Source organism: Tenrec ecaudatus, chromosome 4, assembly GCF_050624435.1.
Source record: "Tenrec ecaudatus isolate mTenEca1 chromosome 4, mTenEca1.hap1, whole genome shotgun sequence".
In the NCBI taxonomy this organism is placed as follows: domain Eukaryota; kingdom Metazoa; phylum Chordata; class Mammalia; order Afrosoricida; family Tenrecidae; genus Tenrec; species Tenrec ecaudatus.
This window is the reverse complement of record NC_134533.1, coordinates 81,589,942-81,603,217: the sequence shown is the minus strand read 5'-3', so window position 1 is coordinate 81,603,217 and position 13,276 is coordinate 81,589,942. Positions and strand designations below refer to the sequence as shown.

At 39.0% G+C, this 13,276-nt stretch overlaps 1 protein-coding gene and 1 pseudogene across 2 annotated transcripts in view; both read left to right on the top strand.

The window, feature by feature from the left end:
* Nucleotides 1-13,276, top strand: part of DLG2 (discs large MAGUK scaffold protein 2) — a 2,300,776-nt gene that overhangs the window by 1,279,457 nt on the left and 1,008,043 nt on the right. The window lies entirely within an intron of this gene.
* LOC142444289 (ragulator complex protein LAMTOR3 pseudogene) lies at nt 4,043-5,324 on the top strand (annotated as a pseudogene).

The following is a 13,276-nucleotide window of genomic DNA, read 5'->3' as shown; positions in this document are numbered from 1 at the left end:
AGCTAAATTTTGGAACCAACAGATCTGGATTAAAAATCACCCCAGCCTTTTATTAGATGGTGGATTTTAGTCGCAAAAAAAATGCCATTTGAGTATTTATAGATTGATACATGAAAGTATTCAGAGGCACACTGCATTTTACCATGAATTTGAGTGTAGCTAAAACATTAAATACTTTTAAAAGCTTAATGTATAAAAATATAAAATAAGTTTGATTATAGCATGGTCATGCATTAGAAGTATATACAACCAAAGTGTTAACTAAATTATATTTTAATTCACATGCATTGTTATGTGGGGACTAAATTGCAAGTTTCTGAAAAAACCGTATATATCATGAGTGAAATTTTACAACTAAATCTATCTGTAGAAAATATGGATCGAAAAATAATACTTAACGCTTATTGAGCACTGCTTCAAGCGCCACTGTCAGTGCCTTCCTGCTTCATTTCATTCAGATAATTCAGCAGTCATTGCTATTATTTAATTGGGTATAAAAATAAGCAGAGGCACTAAGCTATTGAATCCTTGGTTCAGAGATGGCGATTTGTACCCGCACTCGAAGCTGAGCCTGTCTTCTTCACTACTGTACTATGCTGGCAGCTTGAAAGAAATCAGCAACGAGCAAAACCACGTCATGGGGGGCCTTCTCTGAAAGGTGGTGTTATGGTAACACCTCCGTTTTTTTAAGAAACAATTTCACATTGGGGAGTGCATGGATGTTGACTGTATAATTCAAGGAATGTTGACAAATGGATACTATATGTCCCTTCCTACCAAGATAGAGTATGTTTTGATCACCCGAGCACATTCCCTTGTGTCCCTTTGCAATCAGTCTCCTCCCTAATGATCTTGTAGCGGCAGCCACAGTTCCTGTTCCTATCACCAGAGATTAGACAGTTCATTTACTAACCTTTTTTCAGAATAGCTTTTGACTCAGACAATTGTCAGTTAGTTCAGCTAGTTCCCAGAGATCCAAGAAGCAGTTTCCCTGGTTTTGTAACATCTTATATTTGTAATGAGTATGTCTTATGATTAATGAGCCAAATATTGAAACATCGTGACCATTTACTTCATAATATATCTATTTGCAGTTTGAGATTGTTTTCTACACATATTATGTGTGAAATATGTTTTCAATTATATTTGTGGATAGAAAATAAAAATTAAGAGAAATTGATAGCGCTAAATTACCTTTACACTAAACCAATGAAGAAGCAATAATAAAACATTTAGAATTCATTGTTTTTCCATAATACGTGTAATGAACAACCTGAACTGCTCAGATTAGATGTCCACCACAGTCACTCAAAGGTCAATTTGAGCTTTGCTGGTACTGTGCCAGAATAAGCATTTTCTGGAGGGTCGCACCTCCCTGACTACATGCTCTGTTCTTCCACCAAGCTCATTGGTCGGAATAATCAGATCGTCTCCACTCACATCCAAGGGAAGTTCAGTCTTGTCAGGGGATCCTACCCACTACCATCAAGCGGATTCTGGCTCAAAGTGACCTTAGGGAAGAGAGTAGACTTCCTTAGGGTTTTCAAAACTGTGCACCTTAACAGGAGCCAATGGTTTCCTTTTCTCCTGCAATGGTTAGAAATGGAAACATGTGGGGAAACAGCTCTGTGGGCACTGCAGGGCCGCTGAGACAGTCTCTGCATCTCTTTCTATTCCTAGAAACTGGACCATACAGCCTTTGGGCTCTGAATTCCTTAGGGATGTAGTGTCTCCTGCCCTTGCTTCCTGGGACATATTCCCTCACTACCTTGAAGCCCCAAACCCCTTTACCTACATATATTGGTATTCAACTTCCTTTGAACTTAAATGAAGGTGTAGTCTGTGTGTTTCGTGTTACATCCACGCATATTATTTCTCACAGTATCTGCAGTGTCTACCATCTATCTGGTATGCCACATATCCTTTTATATCCTCCTGGTGAAGCTATAAGGCAAGCACTGGTGAATCTTTCTTTAGAGTATGTAGGAGACCCTATTTCTGCCCATTAGGAGTTGCATAATTATAAACTTCCTGAGGCTCTTTGGGGTCTTACTTTCACATTTTCATAAACTAGAGGACAATAATGGTTTGGATTTTCTGAGAATTAAGCAAGTAAAACACAATATGGTATGTGGAACACAAAACCTACTTTTTATATTGTATTAATGTTGCCTTCTAGATGAAAAATGTTAAAACATTGTATGACTCTAACACATGTATTCTTTCACCCCCATCTTCAAGGTCAGGAACCCTCTCTAGTATAAGAATAGACATTTTTCTTTCATTACAAATGATTTTAAGTCATTTTTAAGTTCTTCTCACTGAAGAGTTAGAATGCATTGCTTAACCAGGCTTTCATGTGGAATCCAGTGAACAAAATGGACGCTAATCCCTAGAGGTTTTCTAATACTTTGAGTTATTTGCAGGACTTTCTGATCCTAGGATTAGTGTTCTTGCTGGTTTTAGAGGTGGCGTTTTCATCATTTCAATGGAAAGGATATAAAAAATGTTGCTCATGGAAATTATGATCCTTCTTTGATTTAGTTAGAAACTCACATTTTATTAATCCTGGGCTGCTTTCAACTCATACAACACATTTTAATAAGTGTCCATTATGTGCCAAGCATGTTCTCAGGGTCTTTCTGCTAGTATTTACATCGTGTGTAACTATGCAAATTCCATCCATAGCTTCCGTGATGCCCACCAAATGATTGGGCTGGCGCATGCAAATAAGGGTGAGAGAAACGGTGAAGATTTAATTGCACTAAGGACAAAGTGCGCCATTTTGAAAGCAGGAACGGAGAATCTACAGAGGAGCAGGAGGAGCCATGCTCAGCTGGAGTCTCTGCATGGCTAAGCAACAAGAGACCCTGAGACAGAGCAGTTGGAAGAATGAATAATGCCAAGTGTCTACCGGCAGGAGGCCAGTTTAGCTTGCAGGGTAGAGAACTCTTTTGGCTTTCATCACTGTGAAGGACCTTTTTATAACGTTTGTCTAAGCAGAGCAGAGGCCAAAGGACCTTGTGGCTGAGAGCCAGAGGACCAGCTAGTGCTAGAATGATTGAGAAAAAAGGCTCTGGACAAAAGGATTGTATCTTTATAATGCTATCTGATCCTGGTTCATAGTAACCTACTAACTTCTTTAATAAAGCCTCATAATCGTGAGTATTGGCTTTGAGTTCAATGTAACCATGGAAGCATATTATCAAATCTAGCAGAGCCATAGACTACCTTCCGAGGGATGGCGGGTGACAGACTATGATAAAGACATGTGACCAATGAGACATATCTGATCTGTCTTACAGAAGTCAGCATTGAGTGGGTGTAGAGTTGAATTCTTCTTGCCTCTTGTGTTGTAAGAGAAGGTTAGGCATGTCCCAGATCCCATTTCTTTACTTTGTCTACATAGCAAGGTACCTAAAAATTCTAGGATGTTGAATCAATGGCCATTCATTATCTCTCATGCCTTTTGTGATGCAGAATTCAGACGGGAGAAGACAGCATGGGTGCCATAACTTTACTCCGTAATGAAAGACTCAAAGTCTGAGACATCGAGCCACATGTACTTTTCCGTGTTTGGCAGCTGATCTGATTTGCTGAATCCTCATCTGAGGCAATTTGGAAAACCGGCACATGATTTCTGTATTTAACATGGGCATTCTAACATCAGGAACATTAATTTTAAAAAAACCTAATTTTACCCCACAAGAGTGGAAGCCATACTTTAAAGGTTTAGCTTCAGTAATGTCACAGCTTTACTTTAGCTCTGTCTGGTAAAAAGTAGCATGTGCGGAAACGGTAAATTTATGTATATATAAAGGTGCTTCAAAATTTCATGGGAAGAAAATGAAAAGATAATGAGATATTTTTTACACAGACTTTTGGAAGTTCCCTTGTGTGTTATTTGTATTGGTACTAAGTATTATAGAATGCAAAATAAATAAATAGATAGATAGATAAATAAAATGCCAAACTTTAGTGCTTGTGGATTATATCAACTCTTTAACTGAGTTTGAGATGTATTCTAGGTAAAATGTGAGAAATGATGGTAAGTACAACATGGTATTGAGAGAAATATATATGTATATATATTTCTCCAAGTTGTTTAAAGGAGCAGTTTGGGAGGTATCGGGCAGAATTTCTGCTTGCCGACTTGTATGTGATCTTCACCAAGCTATTCAACCTCTCTAAGTTACAAGGAACTCATTTATAAATGAAAGCCTACCTACCTCTCAGAGCTCAACAAATACTCATGGGTCAGATATTTTAGGTCTTGTGATTGGAAGTAAATGGTAACAAAATATGCTGTGTTGGATAGAATAGTTGAGATTCAGAAGGAGGCCATGGAAGCACCATTATGAGGGCTTACCTACCTGCCCTGAGGTAAAATCATCACTAGACCCACAAGACACCTCCATTCAACATGGAAACAAGTAGCTGCCTCTGGGAAGTCACAGCACAAAACCCAGACCAGCAGCCTGGGACCAGAGTGCAGCTGGATCTCAGTTCCCACCTTCTCTCTTTGTTGCCGCTGATGTGATGGTGCACAGAATCACTTCACTCACCCGCTATGACTCAGTTCCTTCCTGTTTCTTGATAGTTCGTGGTAGTAGTTTGTGGTATAGAGCTTCTGATCACTAGAGTCAAATGCAATGATGTATACTGTAAAAACATTTTAAAATAAACATATTTGTAGCATCTATTTGTATCCATGATATAAATATTCACATGCCTGTGTTTCCAAGCTACCAATTCAACTGGTTTCCAAACCATCAAATGACTCTCACTTGCCCAAAAAAAGTCTGTGCCAGCACACCCATGATAACAGCTTCGTTGGAGTCGCGGCATGGCTTCTTGCAGAGGCGCCTGTGTCCCTGCAGTGACGGCAGAGTGAACCGCATGTCCCCGGGAGTAAAAACCCAGGAGTGGAGCTTGGTCTGTGTGAGAAAGCGGTTCATCATGGCAGATGGACTAGAGATTCCTGTCTCAAACATCACCAGGTGTCGAAGGACTCCATGTGATTGTGTCTGATCGAGGTGGGTCACCTGTTATTAAAGTGGCCAATGACAAGACTCCAGGCATGTTTTGAGACCGGCTTCTTGTCTGTGTGTGCTCTTGCAATTGGCCAAGGCAGCAACTCGGTCTCTCAAAAACCTAAAGTATCATCTGTTAATATAACAACCACCAGCAGGTTCACTTAATCCTGTGTCTTTGGTGGTGGGTTTCCTAGCCAGCAGCAATGCCAATACAGGACGAGTTGTCAGCCTAGAAAAAGAACTTGCCCCTTTCTTTGAAGAATCGGACAAGTTGTGGAGGTTTCCTAAATTGGGGCTGCGGTCTGGGCGTCCGTCTACCCTGTCACCCTTTTCAGAGACACAATACCAACTCAGCAGTCTCTAGACCGCAAGAGTACATCCATCTGCTTACCTGGGAAAAGGCCCTCTTTCCTACCTTCTACTAAAAGACAGGGCCTGTAGATGTAGTTTCTGGACAGATTGATTGTTATATTTTCTTGTTCAGAGTATTATTTTCTTTGGGACTACCACAGAAATGGTTCTGTCTGCCATGACTCCCCTGGAGTTAAGTTCTGTCACCAAACGTAGAAGGGATTCTCTTCAGTGGATCAGCATCAAAAAGATACAGTGACCCACGTAAACCATCATGTTCTCCCTTTGTCAAGTATGCCCAGGCCTGCAGAAAGAAGCAGGCCCTGTTGATTGTGAACAAGGAGGAGAGCCTCTTTTTCTCCCTGTGATGTTTTATCTCCACACTGACTGTGCGAAAATACAATGGCTTAGCAAAAGTAATAAAGTCAGTACAATCACGCACTTTTCCTATGTACAGAGTGTTTTACAGCATCGATGACTTGCTCATTGATGTGGCTCCTCTCAGACGGTGCTGCTCCAAATTCCTGAAACTCAAATTATAGCAACTGATTGCCCCCCACTCTGCTCCCTATACATAACCAATCAGTCTTACAATGTTGGTGTGTTCTTTATGAAATTTAGATGTGATTCGTTATCAAACTGCTTCATATATTGGTATGAATGGAAATATGATAATATAGCCTTTTTACATCATGAGTATAAAATAGTATTTTTTAAAGTAAAGAAAAATAAAAAGAAAATGCCTTTGTTATACACATTAGCACCGAGTGAAATTCAAGCACACGTCTTTTACCAAAAACCTCTTAAGAGCAAGTTCCATGGTGAAATAAAGCCTTCTAACAGCCACCGACAGTTTCATAGGAGCTGTTCCTTCCCTCTCCTTTGGATTGTCTCTACCTGACTGGGGAGGGAAAAACCGAATATTTCTTGCTCAAATCTTACTGATACCTCATAGAAGACAATTAGGGCATTTTAGAACATGACGTTTCAAAAAGGAAACACATAATGTACATTCATTATTAAACAAGAACTATGTTCATTTTTTAACACTATTCTGAGCTGGCTTGGGAGGATGGGATAAAGACAATGATTGCGTACACGTTTTATCTTAGATAGAAACCAGACTGTGTCAGCAGGGAGCAAAATTGCCTCTTGGCTCCCACTCGTTAGGGCTGCACATGCCCCCTCGGCTCATGCTTCCATACATTCCTGCCGCGTGTAGCAGATTTTATGGTTACACCAAGTGTCATATGTTTCATGTGTCATTAAAATTGAAGGCTGAAATGTAGCAAAGGACTTGGCCACTGGATTGTTTGATTTCATTTCTATTTAAATCAATAATATTCATTTCAGTTAATGAAGAAATGATGTGGTCCCAGCACTCAGGTTATGATTTAGAAGTTGAATCCAGGTAATTTAATATGACATAAGATTATTATAGAAAAATATTAATAGCAGTAATGGTACCAACAGCAGGAGCTAATAGAAAACAAAGGTTTGAATTTAGAGTCTGCTATGGACTGTCTACCTGACCTTGGGAATACTGTTTCCTATGGGCCTGTTAGCCCATCTGTAAAATGGGAATCCAATGGTATAAGATAACCGATCAGACAATAGAGTAGAATTTTTTTAAATGGTCTCATTAATTTTTGAGTAGTGAGTGCTTTTATTTTTATCTACATTAAACCTCAAACGGGGAAATTTTAAGTTATATCACATCTGGGCTGTGTCTGTTAATTTTGGACAACCACATAACATTGTCCCTACTGGGCAAGATCATCTTCACTGAAGGGGATATAACCCCATTATCTCAAAATGATCTCTGGATGGAGAATTGATAGAGAAGACTTCAAGTGTTGGTTATTCCATTAACTAATTTTGTGAATGTTGGGTCAGTAATTTGGCTTCTCAGATCATTCAGAACCTTGTTTGTAAAATTAGGAGATTGGTCTAGATCAATTCAAATGTCATCCTATCCTGCCTTGATATAACTATCATGCTAGAATCTAGGATGGGGTCATATTCTGACTTGCTTGAGGATCCTTGCATGCTAAACTGTGTAAGTCTAGAGTTGTAGGAATTAGGTTTAGTCATGTTTAATTAGATATCTATAATGATAAAAAATTTCATTTGTGACAATCCATTGATCTTGCAAGTTTACCAGGATTTTAAAACAAATATTAAGAAAACATTTGGGGCCAGGACATGGCACCCCATCAGATTCGTCCAGAAAACACTCCCAAAGGTCAACAAACAGACCTCGAACTACTAACAGGTTTTTTTTGGTTTGTTTTTTTGTTTTATGCTGTCTTTTTGTTTTGTTTTTTCTTTTTTTTTCCCTCTTCTTTTAAATTTTGTATGTCAGTGACTTCTTTGTTTGTTAGCGTGTCAGTATTGCTGCTGTCGACGCCATGTTCTTATGTGCTACTTTGGTTCTGTCAAAGCCATCCATATTTTTATGTACATATTACTATATCTGCAGGTCCACCTAGATAAGAGAGGCTGGACAAACAATGTGAGAAGAAAATAATGGAACTAAAGGTCCTGGAGGGACATGAGAGTGTGGGAGGTAGAGGAAGGGAGAAGGTGTTGGCCAACCCAGGGACAAGGGAGCAACGAGTGTTTCAAAACCAGTGGAGGGAGGAGATTGGAGGACTGATAGGGAGTGACCAAGGGCAAGGTAACTGAGAGGAATTACTGAAACCAGAATGAAGGCTGAACATGGTAGTACGACAGGAAGAAAGCGTAAGGAAATAGAGGAAAGGAGTAGGAGGCAAAGGACATACATAGAAGCCTAAACACAGACATGTACACATGTAAATATATTTATGATTATGGGGGAAATAGATCTATGTGCATATATTTATAGATTCCGTAGTAGGGTAGCAGGTGGACATTGGACCTCCTCTAATGACTCCCTCAATACAATAGCACCTTGCTCAGCTAAACGGTCATTCCATGGTACCCACTTTCCCGTTATGATTGTTGAAGACAGACGTGTGCATAAGCAAACATGTGAAGAAATCTGATGGTGCCCGGCTATCAAAAAGATATAGCATCTGGGGTCTTAAAGGCTTGAAGGCAAACAAGCAACCATCTAGCCCAGAAGCAACAAAGCCCAGATGGAAGCAGCACACCAACATGGGTAATCATGAAGGGTTGAGGGGACCAGGTTTCAAGCCACAAATGTGGGGGGGGGGAAATCATATCGTGAGTGAGGGGAGTGCACAATGGGTACCCAATGCCCATCTGTAGACAATTGGACATCCCTTGCAGAGGGGTAGTGGGGAGGATATGAGTCACTCATGGTTCAGAGTAGCAACAATGAAACTCTCAACCTTCCTCTAGTTCTTGAACGCTTCCTCCCCTCCAACTATCATGATCCCAATTCTACCTTGCAAACCTAGTTAGACCAGAGGATGCACAGCGGTACAGTTGAGATCTGGAAACACAGGGAATCTAGGACAGATGAACCCCTCAGGACCAACAGTGAGAGTGGTGATACCAGGAGGGAAGGGGGCATAGAAAGGGGGAACTGATCTTGGGGATCTACATATAGTTCCTCTCTGGGGGATGGGCAACAGGAAAGTGGGTGAAGGGAGATGCTGGGCAGTGTAAGATAAGATAAAATAATAATTTATAAATTATTAAGGGTTCATGAGGGAGAGGGGATTAGGGAGTGAGGAGGAGGGAAAAAAAGGAAAATTAACTGATTCCAAGAACCCAAGCGGAAGGCGAATTTTGAGAATGATGAGGGCAACAAATGTATAAGGGTGCTTTACTCAATTGATGTATGTATGGATTGTGATAAGGATTGTATGAACCCCAATAAAATGATTAAAAAAAGAAAATATCAGGAAATACATCACTACACACATAGACACACACACACCATGGCTTCCATGAAAATGGAATGAAATGAGGATGGAATTCTTCCACACATTTTTTAAGCTTCTTGTGTATACACACACACATGAATTACAGGGCTTGGGAAAGTTTGTGGGAAGGTGAAATAAAACAACAATGACATTTTCCCACAAATATTTCAAGCCCCTTCCTATATATATAAAATTGCTAATGCATTATTTAAGCTAGACCTTGCTTGAGCTATCTTCCAAATGTCTTATCAATACCTCATTTTCTGAATGTCATAGAGTTGAGTATCTCACATTAAACCTATCAAACACAAAATTGAAGGTACTAATAATCTTCCATCCTTGTCCTACTGGTCAATATATAGTGACTCTAAATGTATTACTTGATTGTTCCTTGATATAATTTTTAGCTACTTTTCATTGCCAAATAATAAAATCCTCAATGATAAATGTGTAATAAAAGGTGTTTTCAATCTGCTTTCTGCCAAGATGCTCACCTGTCTCCTCCACCCTCACTCTGTACTCATTCCTGCCAATCTGAGCTTCTGTTATCATTGTGTTTGCAGGCATTTAATTGTGCATTGGTTACAAGCCAGGCTGCCAACCGCAAGGTCAGCAGTTCAAAACCTCCAGGGTCTCCCTGGGAGAAAGAGACATTCCATTAGAGTGTCTTGGAAATGCACATGGGAAGTCCTATCCTGTCTTGCAGGGTACAATGAGTTGGAACTGACTCTGCAGCAGTTTGGTTTGAGGTTTTTTGTTCTGTGTTCACTGCAAGAAGAATGAGCCTATTATTTACCCAATAAGCAAGTACATGACATTCTTTCACTGAAGTACTCCTGTTTGCATCCTGTGCCTAGCCAAAGAGGATTCAGCTTCATATTTCACTTCCCTGCAGCCTTACTTGATCCCTAATTTCTCCTTAAGCACAGACCTCATCGCTAGCTGTCTTTCTCCTTCCACCCCATCAACCTGTGAACTCCTACACAACTGAGACAGTGAGTTGTTCCTAGATAAGTTACATCTTATATGCCTATCACAGGAAACAAATATTGCAAACATGTTGCTCATCCCAGGAACAAATGAAGTGTCCTTAAATAAATACCTACTCTATCCTCATCCTCATCTCTTTATTGAAATACTCCTTGAAATGGACCCTCATAATTTCCAGTGATTTCACTGCTCATGTTTCCAGTTCAGTTACCTGGTTTTTATTCAGTTATTTACTAGTATTTGTGCTTTATATAGATAATTTCATTTTCATTAGGTCATAGTTTCGATATTGTTCAGATCTTTTCATGGTGTTCTGCCCAGGGGACTGTTCAATAAAGTTTCAAATATTCCTACAGGAACGTTATTTGCGGTATCTGCATGCCTCTTTATATTCATACGATCCATTCTGTCTATTATTAAATAAGAGAAATGCTAAAAAATAACTATATGATAGCACCTTGCCGGAAGTAACAGATAAGTACTCAATGATGATAGTGCCGATTTGCTACACTGTACAGAACTAGATAGAGTACAGCGGTTGCCGCTCTCATGCGATGTAAGCCAACTGCAAACACGGGTTTGCCCCTGAGATAGCCTGATACAATGTCTGGCTTCTTGCTGAGGCCTTAACGATTTAAAACATTTCCTGAATTTTCACTTGGACTCAAAGGTGATGCAAATGAAACACTGGGTGGTTCTGTGGCGCCACACCGCAAGTTGTGAGGGAAGGAGGGGATCAGACTGGGTCCTAGATGGAATCCCTGGGCCTAGTGGCATTTTCTGAGACATTCCATACAAGGATTTACGGACAAGCTTCCCCATGCTTTCACTGTGTTCTTCCTTGGATTCTCTTCCCCCCTGTAAATTCCCTCCAGACTAACTTTTCTAAACGCATTCGTTATCATCTCACTCACAGGGATAAAATCGTCTGTGTAAGGTCCAATAAAGGATGCTGGAACTTTAAAACGATACGATGCCATGTCAGTCACTCTAGAAATCTTTAAGGATCCCTTGCTTTATGCATTGACAGCGCTTATTACTGTACTTCGTCTGATTGGCCCTGCCTTGGTGTTGAGGGAGACACACATGTAAACTGTCATTTCATCTTGCAGTTCATGGAGAACTACAAGTTCACGGCTTGATTCACATTTTGTGATAATTCCTTCCATCTGTCAATGAATCTCTCTTCTCTGACGCCAAATAGGAGAGTTCGAGAAGGCTTCAGTGGAATATTAAAATGTTAAATCAAAGTGATATAAAAAGGAAGCACCGCAAATTAATAAAATACCAGGAATGTTTTATATAGTCTAAATATTTTAGTAGCTAGTTGGTGAGTTTTATTTTTTAACCTTTGTAAATTGAGCAAACCTCGTACTTGCTGAAAGAGCTAAATGGCTAGAGCGTGATTTGATTTAATCCCAGGATAGGACCCAATGGCGAGCGAAATTGAAAGCAGGGCAAAGGCACTCATCTGCAACACTAGCAGCAGTGCTCACTGCAGTGTGAGACCGTGGTTTAAAGGCAAAGATAGAAGAATGTGGTCATCAGAGTCTTGCGTCTGCGTGTGGGAGGTTTGGTGTATGGAGGAGACATGCACAGGGAGGCATATTGTTCTTCACTTGACTGAGCTTAAGTGGAAGGGCTAGAACAGAGCAGAAATATAAACACTCCCATCGTCCTTTGGGAAATTCCGAACTAACCAACGAGATCCAATTAACACACATGGAAATCAAGGGACCATTTTATAGTAATTCAACCTATTTAATAACATGTGCGCCAAACCCAAAGTTGTCTACTTAACCCAATAAGATACCCTCAATTTCCTCCATATGTTAATTGTTTTCTGAGTTATAAAATGTAATAAGGGAAGAAAAGAGAGGGAAATGAGATTATTAAAAATATATTCTGTATCAGGGATTGTGCACCTTCTTTAATGTTACTTACTTTTAATACTCATTTAAAACCTCCAAAATATGTTTTTTTATTATTTCCTCCAAATTTTTAATTTTTTGAAAAGTAGAAAAAGCAAGCAACAATATTATGAATTTGACTATTAACAATATGCCAGTATGTTCTCTTTATTTCATTTCCCTTATCTATTGAATTGTTAATCTATTGATCTGCCTTTCTCCATCTATGTAGATAACTATATTTGTTAACACTACAGGTCTCGAATGTGTCGTGGCTTGAATATGTCTCCTACATAACCAGAATATTGTTATCACACAACAGATGAATTCCAATGATGTCCTAGTGCTAGCTAATACCTAATTCATATTGAAATTCCTGAATTATCACCATACATTTTATAGAAATTTTTTCAGAAGTAGGATCCAACCATGGCTTATCTATGACAGTGGCTTATGAGTCTTTAGCATGTTTTTATTTAGACTCTTCCCAACATTTTCCAAAGAAAATGAGCATTATTCATCAATACTTTATTTTAACTTCAAAATGACAGGTTTTTCAATATAAACACATACATTTTCAAACTTTTCCTATTCATCAATTGTTAACATCTACTCTTTCAACCTCACTTTATCTTTTTTCTCTCTGTCCTTTCTTTCCATCACTCGCTGAGGTTTACATTTTTGCCTTTGCTGAATAATTTGCCAGTAAGTTAAAAGCATCGTAACACTTAACCCCTAAATACTTAAGCCTTACCTTTTATGTATGTTTGCATTTATTTTAGCTTTACCTTTCTAGAACAAAGCTATTTTCAAACCTATCTAAAATACAATGCCACCTCTAAGGACAGTAACAGACAAAATATAAAATACACAGTCCATGTCTGTATTTAATTAGTTGTCCTAACAATGTACTTTATAATTTTCATATGAAGAAGCTGGATCAGTTATTATATAGAATGACCATATTATTGTCAGAATGTTGTTTAATCTGTCTATACTTTCTTCTTTTTCTTATAATATGAAATAATTAGATAAATACTGTTGTCTTTAAAATTGAACTTTTGCCAAGAACACATCATGGGTTATGTCATATATAAAATTAAGTAAAAAA